This window comes from Bufo bufo, chromosome 1 (genome assembly GCF_905171765.1).
Source record: "Bufo bufo chromosome 1, aBufBuf1.1, whole genome shotgun sequence".
Classification (NCBI taxonomy): Eukaryota; Metazoa; Chordata; class Amphibia; order Anura; family Bufonidae; genus Bufo; species Bufo bufo.
The window spans coordinates 174480659-174502135 of NC_053389.1; the positions used below are offsets into that span (position 1 = coordinate 174480659).

At 44.6% G+C, this 21477-nt stretch overlaps 1 long non-coding RNA gene across 1 annotated transcript in view; it reads left to right on the forward strand.

The window, feature by feature from the left end:
• Positions 1-466: 466 nt before the first annotated feature.
• LOC120986892 overlaps positions 467-21477 on the forward strand; it is a 28412-nt gene continuing 7401 nt past the window's right edge. The window contains exon 1 of the long non-coding RNA XR_005775834.1: positions 467-589. This is a non-coding gene — a long non-coding RNA (uncharacterized LOC120986892). The remainder of the gene's footprint in view (positions 590-21477) is intronic.

Here is a 21477-nt window from a genome sequence, read left to right on the forward strand (position 1 = left end):
TATTAGTATGGTGTTCCTAATAATTCTTTAGGTGAGTGTATATGAAAGGCATTCCAGTGTTGAGAAGAGATGCATGATAAGCTCTGTGGAGATAAGCTGTCTAGAACTGTTCTACTGCAAAATGGCCTCAACATTGTTTCCACTGCTGCAGGGAACTCTGCCTTGCACCTCACAATTCATCAGTATCATGGGCACTATCTGAAAGTAGAATAACCAGGAACAGGGTCTTCCCATCATTGCACGGCCCTGGAGAGCATCATAGCCAGTGAGTAATTACAACCCCATGTTTTGCTTCTATCACTCCTATCCTCTCCTGGGCTTGCTGCACCTCTTTATTAGACTGTTTGCCTGCTGGTCTTTTTTAAGCATGTAGCATTCATTGACAGATAACACATTCCTCAGTTAACAGTTTACAGAAATCAGTCAGGCTTCAGGTTGCAAAATTACAGAGAAAAGAAACAGAAGAGTCACCAGAGTCCCTGCTCTGCTATTAGACCATTACCATAAAGTCTCTTTCCATCAAGGCCAGCTCCCAATTATAATCAAGACACAGCTGCCGATAGAGTCCCCAAGGTGCAGCCATCTGAAGGTTAGTTGTGCAGACCTATCAATTATTCACCTGTATGGCAGGTCCTGAGGGTGTCCCAGTCCATTCCCCTTTAAATCAAACATACACCCCCTGGCAAAAAGCTTTCAGCAGAGAAATTCACCACAAATGTGCCATGGGCAAGTTTCAACCTTTCAGGGAAGGTATAGAAATCAGACTGTCATCTAGTATTTCGAGGTTCTAAGGTCTTTTAATTTGACATTATTATTTTGTATGTCCATACTGGGCAATATAGTTCTAGGTTCTTCTGGGGAGACAGCATTGTTCAGTAGAGTCATCCAGAAAGGTATAGTTACAATTGCAAGAGAAAGTATGTGAACCCTTTGGAATTATATGGATTTCTACACAAATTGGTCATAAAATGTGATCTGATCTTCATCTAAGGCTACTTTCACACTTGCGGCAGTGTGATCCGGCGGGCAGTTCCGTCGTCGGAACTGCCCGCCGGATCCGCCGATCTGCCGCTGACTGAAAGCATTTGTGAGACGGATTCGGGTGCGGATCCGTCTCACAAATGCATTGCAAGGACGGATCCGTCTCTCCGCTTGTCATGCGGACCGACGGATCCGTCCTGTACATTTTTACCGATCTGCGCATGCGCATGCCGGAACGACGGATCCGGCTTTCCGGTATTCTGATCCGGCGCTAATTCATTCCTATGGGAAAAAATGCCGGATCCGGCGTTCAGGCAAGTCTTCCGTTTTTTTCGCCGGAGAGAAAACCGTAGCATGCTGCGGTTTTCTCTTTTGCCTGATCAGTCAAAACGACTGAACTGAAGACATCCTGATGCAAACTGAACGGATTCCTCTCCATTCAGAATGCATGGGGATAAAACTGATCAGTTCTTTTCCGGTATAGAGCCCCTGTGACGGAACTCTATGCCGGAAAAGATCAACGCAAGTGTGAAAGTAGCCTTAGTCACAACAATAGACAATCACAGTCTGCTTAAACTAACAACACACAAAGAATTAAATGTTACCATGTTTTTTATTGAACACACCATGTAAACATTCACAGTGCAGGTGGAAAAAGTATGTGAACCCTTGGATTTAATAACTGGTTGAACCTCCTTTGGCAGCAATAACTTCAATCAAACGTTTACTGTAGTTGCAGATCAGACGTGCACAACGGTCAGGAGTAATTCTTGACCATTCCTCTTTACAGGACTGTTTCAGTTCAGCAATATTCTTGGGATGTCTGGTGTGAATCGTTTTCTTAAGGTCATGCCACAGCATCTCAATCAGGTTGAGGTCAAGACTCTGACTGGGCCACTCCAGAAGGCGTATTTTCTTCTGTTTAAGGCATTCTGTTGTTGATTTACTTCTATGCTTTGGGTCGTTGTCCTGTTGCAACACCCATCTTCTGTTGAACTTCAGCTGGTGGACAGATGGCCTTATGTTCTCCTGCAAAATGTCTTGATAAACTTGGGAATTCATTATTCCTTTGATGATAGCAATCCGTCCAGGCCCTGACACAGCAAAGCAGCCCCAAACCATGATGCCCCCACCACCATACTTCACAGTTGGGATGAGGTTTTGATGTTGGTGTGCTGTGCCTCTTTTTCTCAAGACATAGTGTTGTGTTTCTTCCAAACAACTCAACTTTCGTTTCATCTGTCCACAGAATATTTTGCCAGTACTGTTATGGAACATCCAGGTGCTCTTGTGCAAACTGTAAACGTGCAGCAATGTTTTTTTTGGACAGAACTGGCTTCCTCTGTGGTATCCTCCCATGAAATCCATTCTTGTTTAGTGTTTTACGTATCGTAGATTCGCTAACAGGGATGTTAGCATATGCCAGAGACTATTGTAAGTCTTTAGCTGACACTCTAGGATTCTTTTTCACCTCATTGAGCAGTCTGCACTGTGCTCTTGCAGTCATCTTTACAGGATGGCCACTCATAGGGAGAGTAGCAGCAGTGCTGAACTTTCTCCATTTATAGACGATTTGTCTTACCGTGGACTGATGAACACCAAGGCTTTTGGAGATACTTTTATAACCCTTTCCAGCTTTATGCAAGTCAAAAATTCTTAATCATAGGTCTTCTGAGAGCTCTTTTGTGCAAGGCATCATTCACATCAGGCAATGCTTCTTGTGAAAAGCAAACTCAGAACTGGTGTGTGTTTTTTATAGGGCAGGGCAGCTGTAAGCAACCTCCAATCTCATCTCATTGATTGGACTCCAGTTGGCTGACACCTCACTCCAATTAGCTCTTGGAGATGTCATTAGTCTAGGGGTTCACATACTTTTTCCACCTGCACTGTGAATGTTTACATGGTGTGTTCAATAAAAACATGGTAACATTTAATTATTTGTGTGTTATTAGTTTAAGCAGACTGTGATTGTCTATTGTTGTGACTTAGATGAAGATCAGATCACATTTTATGACCAATTTGTGCAGAAATCCATATCATTTGAAAGGGTTCACATACTTTTTCTTGCAACTGTATAGGTTGTTTGGGGAATACAGTAGTACTCAGCTTTTTAATAGAGAATAAGTTACCATAGTTCTTGGTTCACATGGGTATACAGTATGATCCTGTGGTGACATGCAGAATGGTATTGTTCTAGTTTCTTCTAAGTGTAAAGTTCTATCCAGTAGTGTCATCCACAGTGGCATAGTTATGGGTTCCTCTGGGCATAACGCACTATCCAGCATTCATTTAGAATGGTATAGTTCTAGGTTATTCTAGGTATGCACTACTATCCAGCAGAGTCATTCAGAATGATATAGTTCTAGGTTTTTTGACAAAGCAGTACTTTCTAGTAGTGTCACTAGTGATATAGCCCAGTCCGCATTTTTTACGGATCACATGCGGACGCACTATTGTAAATGGGGCCAAAAAAGATGCGGACAGCACCCCCGTCCCACAAAAAAATAGAATGTGTCCAATTCTTGTCTGTTTTGCAGGACATAGTGATGCAGAACACACATGGCCGGCATCCGTGTTTTGTGGATCCGCTATTTGCTGACTGCAAAGATAGCTACGGACGTGTGCATGAGGCCTTACTGTGAATCTTTATAACCAGTACTAGATGCATTATCGTAATGGATGCATTCTGGGTGCATTCAGTAAATAACATGACCAACACCATCTTATTCCCTTCTGATGTGGAGGCAGCCATTCTCAAATGATTAGGCCCCTTGCAGACGAGCGTGTTCGGATTAGGTCCGGATGCATTGTGAATGCGTTCAGTGAAAAATACACGATTTCGCAGGCAAAGACATTCAGTTTCAAATTTCTTAGCAACCATCAGTGGAAAACGAAGGTCCATTTACTTCTATGGGGCCAGCGTTGCGTGAAAATCGCAAAATATAGAACATGCTGCGATTTTCACGCAACGCAAGAGTAATGGGTGAAAACCAACGCACATGTACACAGCCCCATTGAAATGAATGGGTCCAGATTCCATGCGGGCGCAATGCATTCGCATCACGCATCGCACCCACGCTGAATACTCACACATGTGAAAGGGGCCTTACAGTGCCTTGAAAAATATTTATACCCCTTGAACTTTTCCACATTTTTTTCCACATTACACCCACAAACTTAAATGTATTTTATTGAGATTTTATGTGACAGACCAACACAAAGTAGCAAGTATGTGTAAAGTGAAAAGAAAATGATACATGGTTTTCAAAAATGTTAACTAATAAAAATCTGGAAAGTGTGGCATGCATTTGTATTAAGCCCCCTGAGTCAATACTTTGTAGGACCACGTTTCACCAGTTTTGCACATCTAGTGGCTGAAATTTTCGTCATTCCTTGCAAAATAGCTGAGGCTCAGTCAGATTGGATGGTGAGCATCTGAACAGCAATTTTCAAATCTTGCTTCTCTATGGGATTTAGGTCCTGACTTTGACGGGCCATTCTAACACATGAATACTATATGCTTTGATCTAAACCAGGAATGCTCAACCTGCGGCCCTCCAACTGTTGTAAAACTACAACTCCCACCATGCCCTTCGGTAGGCTGATAGCTGTAAGCTGTCCGGGAATGATGGGAATTGTAGTTTTGCAACAGCTAGAGGGCCGCAGGTTGGGCATGCCTGATCTAAACTATTCTATTGTAGTTCTTGCTTGTATTTTTTGGGTCATTGTCCTGCTAGAAGGTGAACCTACGCCCCAGTTTCAAGTCTATTGAAGCCTCTACCAGGTTTTCCTCCAGGATTGCCCTGTATTTAGCTCCATCCATCCTCCCATCAACTCTGATCAGCTTCCCTGTCCCTACTGAAAAAAGCATCCCTACAACATGATGCTGCCACCATGTTTCACGGTGGGTGTGGTCACGCTGAATTGCAGTTTTAATTTCCGCCACATATTGTGTTTTACACTTAGGCCAACTTTGGCCTCATCTGACCAGAGCACCTACTTCCACATTTGCTGTGAGCCTACATGGCTCGTGGCAAACTGCAAATGGGACTTCTTATGGTTTGCTTTAAAAATGGCTTTCTTCTTTCCACCCTTCCATAAAGGCCAGATTTGTGGAGTACACGACTAATAGCTGTCCTGTGGACAGATTCTCCCACCTGAGCTGTGGATCTCTGCAGCTCCTCCAGAGTGACCATGTACCTCTTGGACGCTTCTCTAATTAGTGCTCTCCTTGCCTGAGTTGTCAGTTTAGGTGGGCGGCCATGTCTTGGTAGGTTTGCAGTTGTGCCATACTCCTATCATTTTCCGAAGATGGATTGAACAGTGCTCTGTAAGATGTTTAGAGCTTAGGATATTTTTATAACCTAACCCTGCTTTACACTTTTCCACAACTTTATCCCTGACCTGTCTGGTGTGTTCCTTGGTTTTCATGATGCTGTTTGATCACTAATGTTCTCTAACAAACCTCTGTGGCCTTCAGAGAACAGCTGTAGTTATACTGAGAATAAATTACACACAGATGGACTCTATTTACTAATTAGGGTGACTTCTGAAGGCAATTGGTCATACTGGATTTTATTTAGGAGTATCAAAGTACAGGCGGCAGAATAGAAATGCACACCACACTTTCCAGATTTCTATTAATTAAAATTTTGAAAACCATGTATCATTTTCTTTTCACTTTACATATACTTGCTACTTTATGTTGGTCTATCACATAAAATTCCAATAAAATACATTTAAGCTTGTTAGTGAAACGTGAAAAAATGTGGAAAAGTTCAAGGGGTATGAATACTTTTTCACAGCACTGTATATAATTCATACATGGACAGCAGGGGATCTTCAAATGAACAGCTGGATTAAAGCATAAGGTCAGTTAAGGCTTTCCATGACACAACATAACAGTTTAAGGCATTTTTGGCCATTTTACTATAAGATGACCAATTCCTTTAAAGTGGTTCTCCCACAAAAAATATTTTGAAGTTTTCAATCCAAAATAAAATGTATCTGTATAGCGCCACCTGCCGTTTTTTTCTTCTTTTTTCTCTGTCCACCTCACTGAGGTGGACACACATGGTCAGTTTCATCCTTTAACTTCCTCCTGTGCTGTGATAGGGAGAAACCTGCAGCAGAAATTATATGCTACCAGAAAGAGGACATGCCCCTGAACTGCAGTCCAAAGGACATGACCCCTGAGCTGCCAGGATGATATAAATCTAGCAGAGCAACTGAAACAAGGATGAGTAGATCTCTGGTTCTATATGAAGCACAGGGCTGGTTCATTGTTGGAAAGGGATTGTTATGCACTGTATGATGTATGATTATTATTTTTACCGTAATCATGGGATAACCCCTTTAACATAATTCAATTTCTCTGCTTTATCAAGGACAAGTCTATAGACATACACAAAGTTCACATATGTAGGAAATGTCCAGATTTATAAGACAACATAAGACAAGAGTCCCCTCATAGGCTCTCTGCCCACTGAATCAGAATTAACAGTTCCTTGTTTCTTCATCACAATGTCATTCATGTCTTGAAGAGTCTAGTGCCCAGCTGGCACATATGTGATCCAGACCATGCATATGCAATCCTGATGGCAGTGAAAAGGTTACATGCCTATTCCGCTGCAGAAAGTTCTGCATTAGAACGTGTGATTGAGCAGAGAAATGCTTGTATGACAATGATTGACCAATTAAGTCTGTCAGCTGCTGTGTGCGACGTCTGAGCTATATTTACCATGAAGAGAAAGAAGACATGGAACATTCAGCTCCATTAAAGATGCACTCTGGTAATTTTTTCTTTGCCTACCAAGTTTAGCATAGGCCATTATTAACCCTTAGGATACCGGAGGATTTTTCATTTTTGCGTTTTCTTCCCTGTCTGCCTGGAGCCATAACTTTTTTACTTTTCCGCTCACATATCCACATGAGTTGTTTTTTTTGCGGGACAAGTTGTACTTTCCTGTTTACACATTAGAGCAGTTAGACAAGATCACATGACCAGGTTCCTATAATGAAAAGCTTTATAATGTATGCATGCATGGAGTGCTTCTTTAATGACTGCAAATTGTATTCATTGTTGCCAGAGGTACCAGGAAAGTTCCATGAAACAGTCTTTTTTATTATGAAAAAAAAACACACAAAGGGATCGCCCAACTAAGGCTTCTTTCACGTATGCAATTTCCTTTCTGGTTTTGAGATCCGGCAGAGAATCTCAGAACTGGAGGAAAACTCTTCAGTTTGATTTAATACAACCGGATGTGCATCCGTTCTGTTCGGATGTGGTTGTATTAAATCGAAAGTGAACAAAACAATGTAAGTCAATAGTGCTGGATCCGTTTTTTTTCCAGCGCCCATTGACTTACAGTAGTGTTAGTGCCAGGTCGGTTTTTTTCATGTCTGAAAAAAACAGATCCAGCACCATTGACTTATATTGTGTCCGGTCACAGAATGCAACTGTAATGACCGGCGTCACGCACAGGGAGGGAAAAGGGAAAGCCCTGCCCAAGGGAGAGGGAAAGGTGGTGACCCCTGACTCACCTTGCGGCTGGCACCTGACTGCCCTGACGTCCCTAGACGGGTTCCTCACCCGTGCGGCGATCACGTGCCTAAACCCTGGCTTTCCCTAAAATGAGCCCTAGACAGTGAACGGGCCGGTGGGATCGCTAGTCCGCACCACTATCACTAAGAGGGAAACACCAGGGAGAGGACAGACAAAACAGACAAACACATACACCCAGGTGGGCGACCACAGCAGACCACAAAGGTCCAACAGGGATCCGGAGGGTAGCGTTCTGGACCAACAACCAGAGAACGCAGCAACACAGCTCCAGAGGGTCAGAATAGATGTCCAGGCAGGAAGCTCTATATCTGGCAACCAGAGAAGTGTGAGAGGGGAATATAAGGAGGTTGGGAGTGCTGGACAAGGAACAGCTGAGGAGAAGGAGCTACGGATCCCTGAGTGAGCCAAAAGGGTTGCAAAGCAAACCCAGAAAGCTACCATAAGGAAACAGCCCTATCTTACATAGAGCGCGCAGCCAACCGCTGCGACTTCCTGACCCCGGGTATAACGGAGTCAGGCGTGGTTCTTGACACCCTCGTGACAGCAACAAACCATTCTGCTCCGCTTTGTTCAGTTTTGTCCCCATAGACAATGAATGGGGACAAAACTGAAGTGTTTTCTTCCGGTTTTGAGATCATCTGCCAAATCTCAAAACCAGAAAGGAAATCGCATATGTGAAAGTAGCCTAATTCTCTATATACAGTGTTTTTTCCTCAGGGCAACATGGACTTATGTGACAGGTTTTATCCATTAATAGGGCAGCTCATGGACATCTCAACACATGAGCTACTCTCGTAAGCAGGCTCCACAGTGGGGCCTTGTACAGGATGGCATCAATACTCCATTAAGGTTGATGTTTGTAATAATGTGGGGCATTAATACTGATGGGCTCTGACCCCAGCAGATACAGAGGAAACATCCAAAACGCCAGATATTAGTTGGTATGAGTTATAATCTCAGAAAACAAAATGAGGATATTGAAGTATGAACCATGGCAGAGAAATGTAGAATGGGCGAGGTAGCCAAAACGCCCAAGACGGAATATAAATTGTCAAGATCTGGAGGGTAGTTATCTAGTCGTCGTGTATGAATTAGGCTGAGTTGGATTATATTTTCAAGTTCCAGAAGAAGCCATTTCTGTAGTTTAGAAAAAGTTGTCCTAAGAAATCAGGTTTACGGCTGCGAGATGTGATGAAAAAGAACAATTCAACGCTTCATCTAGAAAGTGCTGAGAATCGCAGCTTTAATCCTGCGCACAAATAATTGTGTTTCCTTCTAATTTCCAGAAACGGTTGTTATTTATCTCCTGGACAGATTTTTGTTTCCCTTTTGCCATAAAATAACAAGACGAGTAAACGAATAATAAAACCGCAGTCTTTGAACTTTGATTTGTACTTGTTGAGGCCTCAGCTGATTGGCACAACAATAATAACGCTATTAAGGCAAATGAATCGGGGGGATATTATGGGCTGAGATACGATTTGTTAAGACCAACATGTCAATTCTTAATGGACGCCGTTACCCTATCAGCATTGGAGCCTTGCAGAAAATGGCTGCAATTTATCTCACTCACAAAAAAAGCCTTTGATAACAATGTAGAAAGTAATTGGTGTTTTTAGAGTCAAAACTAAATGTCCTTCATGTGGCAAAGCAACTATAAATGGAAGTCTGAAGCAATGAGGACGCCAGCAGCAGAGGTGACCTCCAGCTCACACACCAGGGACTGGGGCGCCAATCACTGCTCAGGTTCTACTGTCTAAACTGCTTGAAAAACACAAATCCTAGACTCTCATTGGCTACAGGACACTCGCTCTGAGATTTTGGATACTCAACATTCTTTGGCTCTGTACTGTTCTTATAGACAGGTCAGGCACAAGGTTCCTAGATTCTGGTTTACTCTGTATTGATATTCAATGAAAACACTTTGTGGAATATTACCCGAGAAAAATCAGACCAGTCGAGGCCAAACAAACCATCAGATCTTTATAGCAAAAAAATCCCCAGGACGTCATATGATCAGAGGACTGTATCCATTCATCCAAGTGCCATCCATCCAAGTGCAGACCAGCACTGGCCCATGTTATATTGGACACTACAGTATATAGCATCTCTTCTGCACCAACAAACATGAAAAAAATCTGTGATGAGTGGATGGAGGCCACATTGGGGAAAGAGGTGTTGACCAAGTAGTTGGTTTCTCAGGTAGCCTGAGTGCAATGACAATATGTCCTCTAACTGGGGCCCAAGGTTCATATCTGACCAAAAGGCCACATACCGATAGATTAATTGGATTCTTATGAAACTGGCCCCGGTATGTGACATGGAAAGATTAGATTGTCAGCACATATGGTCAATTATGAATGGCGGGATACATCCAGGGACATTTACTAAAGTGTTGAAGGGGTTGTCTCACTTCAGTAAGTGGCATTTATCATGTAGAGAAAGTTAATACAAGCCACTTATTAATGTATTGTTATTATCCACTTGACGAGACAATTGAAAAATTATTGCGCAATTATAGCGTGCGCCATAATTTGTGACTTAAAGGGGTTGTCTCACTTCAGTAAGTGACATTTATAATGTAGAGAAAGTTAATACAAGCCACTTACTGATATATTGTTATTATCCATATAACACAACAGGACAAGGTCCTGCCGTATCTTATATTCATCTTTCAGTGTTCATTCGAAGGCCACTATCATAGTCTTAAGTTCCCCAACATTGGAGTTCAGGCTCAGTGGTAAAGCACAACATCCCCAGTCAGCAGAGTCACATACATTTCACCTACAGTGGTGTAGACTAGAATAAGAGAAGCAAGCCTTATAGTTGAAAAGGAGGTGCATGAGCGGAACCCCAAAGATGGAAGATTTAGAGCAATGATTCACCTCCCTACGTAGCATAGGGAATATGATTTCCACCTGGTGCTAGTTTTAATAAATGGCCACAATGTTTTAGCCCTTTAGCCTCCGTGCAAGCATATGTGAAAGCTTATAGCAGTGACCGAGCTAATTTCATTATTACACATAAACAAATTGAAATGAAGTGTTCACTGTCCCTCACATGATCCTCATTCGGCTCTGCTGTGATATTCTTTCACGACCTGATAAGGGTTTTCCCAAAAATCCAGACAATCAGTTCATGTTATTCTGACTGGGAGGTGACGTGTAAATGAGACTTTTCCTATTCGCATTTTATGTTTTGGAACCACAAGTCTTAATAGTTCTGTGCTGGCAGTAGGTCACCACTAATTTCACAGTAGGGTTTGACACGGGCACAAGCTCTGGACATAAAGGACCAACGTGTGGAGTTACTTCTTGCACCCGCACACACAGAAAAATATCTAGAACTTGCTGAATTCACTTTCCCCTGCCCAGCCTGGAATGTTAGCGTTCGCCTGCACCTCGCTTGACGCTTCTTCCAGCCACAAAACTGCAGTAAAGCTGTAATAGGTCTCTGCAGGTCGATTTCAGAAGGATAAAAGTGGCATAAATCTGGCCTTGTGCTTGTGTGCAGCTTAATACAAAGTGTTCTGCTCAGTTCTAGCAAAGACTTTACATACTCAGCACCCCGAAGCCGGCTTCTACAGGTCCTGGATCCTAGCCATGTTAATACAAGGGCCAAAGTCACGGCAACATGGATACATTTATTTAGTTTTATGGCCTTCATATTCTCATTCCAAAAATGGAGGCTCTAGGTCCTGGATATGATGCTGATCATCACATACACCAAGCAGCAAGCCAGTACTTATTGTATGACGATAGACTTTACCTTTAAGGAACTCCACCCCTACAGAAAATGCTTCAACTGGCGAGGGTAACTGAACTACCTGGATATCTTGTTTTAAGGTTAATGGCAAACCATGATGCAACACAAGTTAACAATCAAGTAAAATTTTCAGCTTTCTCGACCCACATCTTCTGGGGTCAAACATTGCATGGACTTCTAACCCTAATGCAAGCATATCCTCTTGTTACAATGGAAGATTATCAGCTTTATAGCTGAGTCTACCCAGAAAACACAGGGATCAGAAGGAAATTTCAATGCAGAGCAATAAGCAGCAGTGTGCAAGACTAGATCTTGATCTCTAGAGCTCCACATGTAAAATCACAATGATAATCAGTCAGCATAGATTTTTCCCCCTTATGGTTGAATTATGTTTTAGAGCAGTGGTCCCCAACCTTTTTTGCACCAAGGACCGGTTTCATGCAAGACAATTTTCCCAGGGACCGGGTGGGGGGGGGGGGGGGGGGCAGACTGATTCACGCGCATAACAAAACACAAGGTGCATATTAAAATATATAACACTATATAATGACTATATAAACTGACTATGGTCTCTGCTGCACTGGTCTCTGCTGCACTGGTCTCTGCTGCACTGGTCTCTGCTGCACTGTACCGTATTTTTCGCCCTATAAGATGCACCTAGTTTTAGAGGAGAACAATAAGAAAAAAATATTTTTCATTACACCTCAGGTCAGACCAGCAATCAGACCCCCAATGTTAATCAGACCTCAGATCAGACTCCCAATGGCTCAGATCAACCCCCAAACCTTTAGCCATCTATCATCCCCCAATGTCAGCCATAACCCCCCCAATGTCAGCCATAAACCCCCCCAATGTCAGCCATAAACCCCCCCCAATGTCAGCCATAAACCCCCCCCCAATGTCAGCCATAAACCCCCCCAATGTCAGCCATAAACACCCCCAATGTCAGCCATAAGCCCCCCCAATGTCAGCCATAAGCCCCCCATGCCAGCCATAAGCCCTCCATTAGCCCCTCATGTCAGCCATAAGCCCCCCATTAGCCCCTCATGTCAGTCATTAGCCCCTCATGTCAGTCATAAGCCCCCAATTAGCCCCCCATTAGCCCCTCATGTCAGCCATAAGCCCCCCATTAGCCCCTCATGTCAGCCATAAGCCCCCCATTAGCCCTTCATGTCAGCCATAAGCCCCCCATTAGCCCCTCATGTCAGCCATAAGCCCCCCATTAGCCCCTCATGTCAGCCATAAGCCCCCCATTAGCCCCTCATGTCATCCATAAGTCCCCATTAGCCCCTCATGTCAGCCATAAGCCCCCCATTAGCCCTTCATGTCAGCCATAAGCCCCCCATTAGCCCCTCATGTCAGCCATTAGCCCCTCGTGTCAGCCATAAGCCCCCTATTAGCCTCTCATGTCAGCCATAAGCCCCCCATTAGCCCCTCATGTCAGCCATTAGCCCCTCATGTCAGCCATTAGCCCCTCATGTCAGCCATAAGCCCCCCATTAGCCCCTCATGTCAGCCATTAGCCCCTCATGTCAGCCATAAGCCCCCTATTAGCCTCTCATGTCAGCCATAAGCCCCCCATTAGACCCTCATGTCAGCCATTAGCCCCTTATGTCAGCCATTAGCCCCTCATGTCAGCCATAAGCCCCCATTAGCCCCTCATGTCAGCCATAAGCCCCCCATTAGCCCCTCATGTCAGCCATAAGCCCCCCATTAGCCCCTCATGTCAGCCCCATGTCCCCCAGGTCAGCCGTCAGCCCCCAGTGCAAAAAAAAATAATAAAAAAAACACTTACCTCTCCTGCTCCTGGTCACCATCGCGATCCTCTTCATTCTGCTGTCGGCTGGCTTTGTATAGCGGCGCACAGCGTGAGGTCACAGAGAGACCTCACGTTGTGCGCAGCCATGCACAGCCGATAGCCGAGCCGAGGACCAGGAAGTGGTGAGTACAGATCCTTCACCGTTCCCTGGTCCTTCTGTACTAATGAAGCGCTTCCATAATGGAAGCGCTTCATTAGTACAGAGTTAAAGACTGCCCTGATCGCCACGGCCCGGCTAACAATCCTCCACGGCCCGGTCCTGGGTTGGGGACCGCTGTTTTAGAGGACTTTATTAATTACACTAAATCTGTAATCATCGAACTGGGTATGGTTCAGGTTAGTTTATCTATTACACCGCGCAACAATAATTTTGCTACTGAGAGAAAAACATCTGATTTATACTAAAATGCTGATTCCAAATATGAACTAGGAATTTGCAAAGCCTATTCAGTTATAATATTAATGCATTATATTGGAAATATTCCAATGGACATGTCCAGAACTGTCCGGACGCACTCAGGCTGATGTCAGCAGTGTGACACAGTAAGGGGTTGTGTCTGGCATGGCAGGTATTTTCCACCCAGCATGTGCGGCTGGGCTGGTTTCCAGCCAGGTGAGGTCAAATACCGGACCGGAGTTTAAGTGCCGGTCTGGGTTTTGGCAGCACCTGGCTGTCGTTAAATAGGCAACTGGGCTCAGCAGAGATGTCGCTGTTTTGGGGATCTGAGGCTTTGTTCTGTGCTGGAGGGCTGAGAGACGCATGCTGAGGAAACAGGCCCCCTAAACCCTGCTGTTGACTACTGGAGGCAGAACTGCCAGCAAGGTGACTTGTGTTATATGAACTTTCCATTGTGTTTGAATTAACACCAAGACTGCAAAGTTACGTGCTGTTTTGTGTAATTGCCTCAAGTGTGAATAAACACTGATCTCTTGAGTTAGGAACTTGTATTTTGCCTCTGTACTGCGCCCCCTTACCCTATCTACCAGAGAGAAACCCCACAATTGGTGGAGGATGCGGGCAAGAGCAGTGAGGCTGGCGTGAATGTCAACATTTTTGGTTTCTGCATTTTTCAGGCACGGTTGTATCTCGTACATTAAACCAGCTGAATTACAACCAGTGACCCACGACAAAATGTAGGCTGTTGTGAAGGCCCTCATGGAGGCTAATCTGCAGCAGCGAGAGACAAACCTGCAGCAAACGCGAGGCTAATAAGCAACAGGAGAATAACCAGTTGCTGCTACAACACATGATGGCTTTGCAGACAGGAGGAACAACCCAGAGCGTCCACGATGCCCGGAAAGCAGTCCGCGCCGCGATTCCTAAGATGACCCCCGCAGACGACATCGAAACCTACCTGGCGATGTACGAGAAAATGGCCATCAGGGAAAAGCTACCCCGTCGTCGCTCCATTCCTGGCATCCGATTTCCAGCGGGTGTATTTCGACTTACCGGACAATCAAGCGACCGACTACCAAAAAGTAAAGGGTGAGATTTTGGCAAGACTGTGGGTGAATGTGTTTGTCCGGGCCCAGCGAGTACATCAATGGGGGTTTAAGCCGGCTGAGCCTGCGAGGACCCAGTATTATGACTTACTCCACCTATTGCAAAAGTGGCTACAGCCTGATGTGCTGAGTCCCACAGCTATGATGGATAGACTATTGGCTGATATGTTCTGGAGGGCTCTGCCATCCCCTCTCCGGCACTGGATCGGCCAGGTGTCTCCTGGCAACACCCTAGAAATGGTGGACCTGGTGGAGCGCTACGAAGCTGCTAAGACTGTTACAAGGGTTTCTTTTGGGAGGGGGACAGTCAAACCCCGTAAATCTCTATCCCAGACCTGGTGACTTGTACCAACCAAACCCACCCGGGGTGTACCCTCTACAGACCTGGCTCCGATAGTCTGCTGGCGGTGTCAGGAGCCGGGAAAAGTAAGAGCTGACTGTCCCCATCAGGTGGAACCCATGGATACTAACTTTGGCTACCGTCAGTCACTATATGCCAGGAAGCTGTGTGCAGCAGGTACCCCAAAAACTCTAAACCACCTGTGCCAGGTGGAGGTAGGAGACACTCCAGCGGAGGCTTTGTTGGACTCAGGGAGTCTGGTGTCCCTTGTAAAGGCTCCCCTGGTATGGTCAGCGGAGTATACTGGCCGGAAAGTCGGGGTCATGTGCATCCATGGAGACTTAAAAGGCAATCCCACCGCCCTGGTTTCTCTAACAACATGGGCTGGCAGATGGACTTATGAAGTGGCAGTTGCCCCAAATTTACACTACGAACTTATAATAGGGAGAGATTTCCCGGGCTTCCCAGCACTGTGGCCTGCTATGAGAGTGACTGATACCCATGAGACAGGGGTAACCCTAGCAGAGTGGCCCAGCTCAGGGGGAAGACCAGAACCCTGGGAACCTGAGACCGAAGGGCCAGCAGTAGGGGTGACCGTCACTTCGGTGGAAGAGGGGGAGACAACCCCGCTAAGTGTGATGGTGGGAGTTGTGGATGACTTGCCACAGAGTCCTGAATTGGCAGACCTCAATGTCTCCGGGGATTATTTTGGTACCGCCCAACGTCGGGACCCAAACCTATCCCGCTACTGGGAAAATGTGTTAATAATAGATGGTGAACCACAACAACCTGGGGCAAAGTCAGTGTTTCCTCGTTTTGTGGTTTATCAATATATGTTGTATCGGGTAAACCAACTACGGGGTGAGCCTATTGAACAGTTGGTGGTCACCAACGCTTATCGCAAGCTTGTGTTAGATCTAGCCCACCAACACGTTCTCGGGGGTCACGGTCACCTGGGGCTTCAGAAAACTCAGGATCGTATTCTACAGCAGTTTTACTGGCCAAGCATATTCAAATAAGTGGAAGAGTTTTGTAAGTCTTGCCCAACCTGCCAGATAACTAGCCCCCAGCCACATTTCCGTAGTCCCCTAGTACCTCTCCGGATAATCGAAGTACCATTTGACCGAATAGCTATGGACCTCATAGGCCCAGTACCGAAGTCCGCCAGAGGGCATCAACACATCTTAGTCATTCTAGACTATGCCACTCGGTACCCGGAGGCGATGTCACTGTGACCTCAGCCAAACTCATAGCTAAGGAGTTAATGGAGATGCTTTTCCGAGTAGGTCTACCTAAAGAGGTTCTGACCAACCAAGGGACCCCTTTTATGTCAAAGGTGATGAGGGAACTCTGTTTACCATCTGCACAACGGACGGTCTGGTAGAACGGTTTAACCAAACATTAATTAATATGTTGAAAAAGGTAGTGTCTAAAGATGAGAAGGACTGGGACCTCTTTCTGCCCTATCTCATGTTCGCAGTGCGAGAGGTAACCCAGGCTTCTAATGGGTTATCGCCCTTTGAAATGCTATATGGCAGACACCCTCGCGGTCTTTTGGACGTGGCCAAAGAGGCATGGGAACAACAACCCACGCCACATAAAAATTTCATTGAGTACGTTACCCAGATGCAAGATCGGATAGAGACAGTGTTGCCTCTTGTTAGGGAGCATATGGAGGCAGCTCAGCGAGCCCAGAGTCGAGTCTATAATCGGCAGGCTCAGGTCCAGATCTTTAACTCGGGTGATCGGGTTTTGGTGCCGACCATGGACAGTAAGTTCCTGGCTAGGTGGCAGGGGCCCTACGATGTAAACTACAAGGTACACCAGCCAGGGCAGCGAAACCCGGAGCAGTTTTACCATGTGAATTTACTCAAACCGTGGAAAGATAGGGAAACCTGTACAGAAGACAGCCCGCGGCCGGGTTTTCTAGGAGAAGAGGTCTGATGCAAGAGAGGCGGCTGCCACAGTAATAATTGCTGACAGCCTCTCCTCTAAACAAACTCAGGGAGTTCGTTAGTTGGAACACGGATGTGTTCTTGGACCTCCCTGGACGCACTTCCATAATCCAGCATGACATTGTTACTGAGCCACAGGCAAAAGTCCCATTAAAACCATACCGGGTACCCGAGACTTGGCGACAAGCTGTATCGGAAGAGGTGCAGCTAATGTTGCAGCTAGACGTCATTGAGGAGTCAAAAAGTGAGTGGGCCAGTCCTATAGTATTGATACCCAAGCCGGACGACACGTTGCAGTTTTGTAATGACTTTCGAAAACTTAACGAGGTTTCCAACTTCGATGCGTATCCCATGCCCCGGGTGGATAAGCTCATGGAGAGGTTAGGACAAGCCTGGTATTTTTCTGTTTTGGACCTTACGAAAGGGTACTGGCAGGTGCCCTTAATGGAGGCTTCCAAAGAGAAAACTGCCTTCATCTCGCCTGAGGGGCTGTATCAATATAAGGTCTTACCCTTTGGTCTGTATGGCACCCCCGCCATTTTTCAGCGACTAATGGACATTGTGCTTCGTCCACATCGTCGGTACTCTTGGGCTTACCTGGACGATATTGTCATCGACAGTACCGACTGGGAAAGTCACCTACCCAAAGTGCAGGCTGTAGTGGACTCCCTTCAGAAAGCTGGCCTAAACGCTAACCAAAAAAAATGTGCGAGGGTTAGTACCTTGGGTATGTTATCAAACTGCAAGTGATCAAAATAGAGGCGATACGGAATTGGCCCCGACCTGTCACCACTAGGCAAATAAAGTAATTCCTGGGAATGGTGGGCTATTACATGAGGTTTGTTCCCCACTTTCTACTCTAGCCGCGCCCTTGACAGGGCTCTTGAAGGGACGAAAATCAGTGATGGTTCGCTGGGATGATCGGGCGGAAGAGGCTTTTGCCGCTTTGAAGTCGGCCCTGTGTGGGTCACCGGTTTTGGGAGTTCGTGGTACAAACGGATGCGTCTGAAGTAGGCCTCGGTGCTGTACTATCTCAGGAAGTCAACAGGGAGGAGCATCCCATTGTCTTCCTAAGCCGCAAGCTCACCCCAGCCGAAACCAGGTACAGTATAGTGGAGAGAGAGTGCCTGGCTATCCAGTGGGCACTCGAGTCTCTCCGCTACTATTTGTTGGGGAGAAAGTTCCGCCTGGTGACTGACCAGTCCCCTCTCAAGTGGATGAGCTAGGCCAAAGACAGGAATGCCAGGGTCACCAGATGGTTATTGTCTCTTCAGAACTTTAAGTTCTCAGTACAACACAGAGCAGGCCGGTTGCAGGAAAAAGCGGATGCCCTGTCCCGAGTGCATTGTCTCGCGTGTGTCCACCCCCTTAGGGTTAAACAAAGAATGGAGGGGGTAGGTGACGTGCTGTTTTGTGCAATTGCCTCAAGTGTGAATAAACACTGACGTTTTGAGTTAAGAACTTGTATTTTGCCTCGGTACTGCGCCCTATCTACCAGAGCGAAACCCCACAGCAGTAAGTATATAAGGCAAGCTGGACAGATTTTGATAAAGTGATCTGTTCTAGTGCTATCAGTTTTGAAACTTAAGATGGATAAACGAAAATGTGTTAACGATCCAGACAATTTCTGCTACATATATGGCAAATACACTACTTATGATCAGCACAAGAATCTGACAAAGCGAGTGCGTCTTGCTTACATGTATTAGTTTGACTGTAAAATTGGAGATCAAGATAAAAGCTGGGCACCTCATGTTTGTTGCACTGTGTGTTACTCTGGGATAACACAGTGGTTGAATGGTAAAAGGAAAGGAATGGATTTTGCAGTGCCTATGGTTTGGCGTGAGCAGAAAAATCACCAGACTGTTACTTTTGCATGACTAAAATCGCAGGATATTCAAAGACAAACAAGTCACAAATTGTGTATCCTGACTGTGAGTCTTCTCTTAAACCAGTACCACACGATGTAGAAAATACAGTGCCTGCCCCTCCCACAGCAGGAACAGCAATTGAAACTGATGGTTCTGATCCTGATGAAGAAGAAGACGTTGATTGTCACAATGTATTTCCTGATCCAGAACAACTGGAGGGTCAGCCGCACTTGCTGAGCCAATCAGATTTAGATGATCTGGTAAGAGATATGTCATTATCTAAAGAAAAGTCAGAACTGCTAGCTTCTAGACTTCAGGAATGGAATTTGCTACAACGAGGCACTACAACTTCACTCTTTCATCATCGACACAACAAGTTAGCTGCATACTATGCAATGGAAAGCGATGTCTGTTTCTGTACTGATGTAAATGGTCTTATGATGGAGTTAGATGGTACACATGTTCCCGATGAATGGAGGCTATTCATAGACTCTAGCAAAACAAGTTTGAAAGCTGTCTTGTTGCACAATGGTAACTAAAAAACATCTGTTCCATTGGCTCATGCGGTTGGAATGAAAGAGACCCATGCTTCTATGGAGTTAATTTTGAAAATGATCAAATACTCAGAACATAAATGGAAAATTTGTGCTGATCTGAAAGTGGTAGCACTGATACTTGGCCTACAGTTAGGGTACACAAAGCATATAAGACAGTGGCCTCTCAGAGTCGAGCACACAGTTGGTCAGTACAATGTACAATACAAATCACTGATCGATCCACTTCAAGTTTATGTTCCACCACTTCACATTAAACGTGGTTTAATGAAAAATTTGGTAATTGCACTTGATCGTGATGGAAATAGTTTCCAGTATTTGAAGGAGAAGTTTAGAACACTGAAAACTGATGCTAAAATAAAGGCCGGAATTTTTATTGGCCCCAAATTCAACAAACCAATGCATGATGACATTCAGAACAAAACTCAACCCTCTGGAACTTGCAGCTTGGGATGCATTTGTTCTAGTAGTGCAGAACTTTCTTGGGAACAGACAAGCTGCAAACTATGCTGAATTAGTAGACAACATGCTTACAGCATATGAACAACTTGGCTGCCGAATGTCATTGAAAGTGCATTTCTTACATTCCCATCTTGACTTTTTCTCACCCAATTTGGGACACGTAAGTGACAAACTTGGAGAGCGGTTCCATAAAGATATTTCTACAATGGAGAACAGGTATCAAGGCCGCTGGAATCCCAACATGATGGGGGACTACTGCTGGTTTTTGCAACGAGAAAATATTACCGTTCACAAAAGCAGGTGCCTGAAGCACTTTTAACAGTTCTGGGCCTTGCTCAAGTTAGACTTTTAAAATGAAAAACAAGACTTTTTGAAATTTTGTTATTCCATTATATTTTCATACACGGTTTACTACACAAACTTTGATGTAGATCAGGTAATTGTTGGAGTAAAACTCGTTTTGTTCAAAATTATTCAATGCTTTCCAAGTGCTTAATTCATTTAGGCATACTTATGCATAGCAAAACTTTGTGACGTGTTACAACAATTCTGACTTCAGATTTGTAATCCGCACACTCGATTTAGTATAGGACAAATGTTTTTTGCCCAGTAGCAGACAAAAAGTTTTTTTGTTTGTTGCGTGGTGTTATGGGTTATATCTGTCTGGTTATGAGTAAGAACTGCTAAGTTCGAAACATGTTAATCGGGCGGTGGAGGGAGTTGATATCTGTATAGCTGTATTTTAACCGAAGACAAATAAAGATAACACCAACATATACAACCCTGGATTCTGGAACTTCTTTTCTGTGTTTGCACCAAGGACTTGTCCAGTCTGTTCCGCGCAGTGGGATCGTATGGTGAGCTGGAATGTAATCTGTTTATTGACTTTATATCTGTTTGTGTTGCTTTTTAGTGGTACCACCGGATGTACCCTTTTTGTACCCTACATAAGGATTGCTTTTCTGCAAGAATGGCTTTTCTTTAAGTAATACAATCCCCAGGGTTTTCACTTGTTGATTTATAGTATTATGCTCCTCCCTCTTGGCATCTATAGTAAGTTATGATTAGTGTTGAGCGAACTTGTGTTTTAAGTTCGGCGTCTAAAGTTCGGGTTATCGAAGAATCGCGTTATGGATTCCGCTACCACGGACCATAACGGAATTTAGAATCCATAACGCGATTCTTCGATAACCCGAAATTTAGACGCCGAACTTAAAACACAAGTTCGCTCAACACTAGTTATGATATACAGGCGTACTTGTTAAGCATGCCCCCCCCCCCTTTTTAGTGTGATAAAGTGTTACCATTCTCTAATTTTGATAAGGCTAATATTATCTAGGTGTCATATGCTATGTCTCTAGTATAATATGCCTCTTATATTAATTATAAGATTATTATTAATTATAAATATACCCCTTTTTATATGGTATATTATCTTATCTGGTTCTATGTAATATCACTGGTGCGTTCCAGGTTGGAACACAAGGGATATATGACCATTGGAGGTATGTGTTCCAATGTGGAACACATCTAGTTCTTGGGTGGAAGTGATGTCTCCGCTGTGCCCGATTCATCTATGCAAGCCTATACTTTAGCATATTAGTTTTTTGTTGATATGGCTTTTCTATTGTGGGGCTAGGGATAGGACATAAAAAGAATTTTG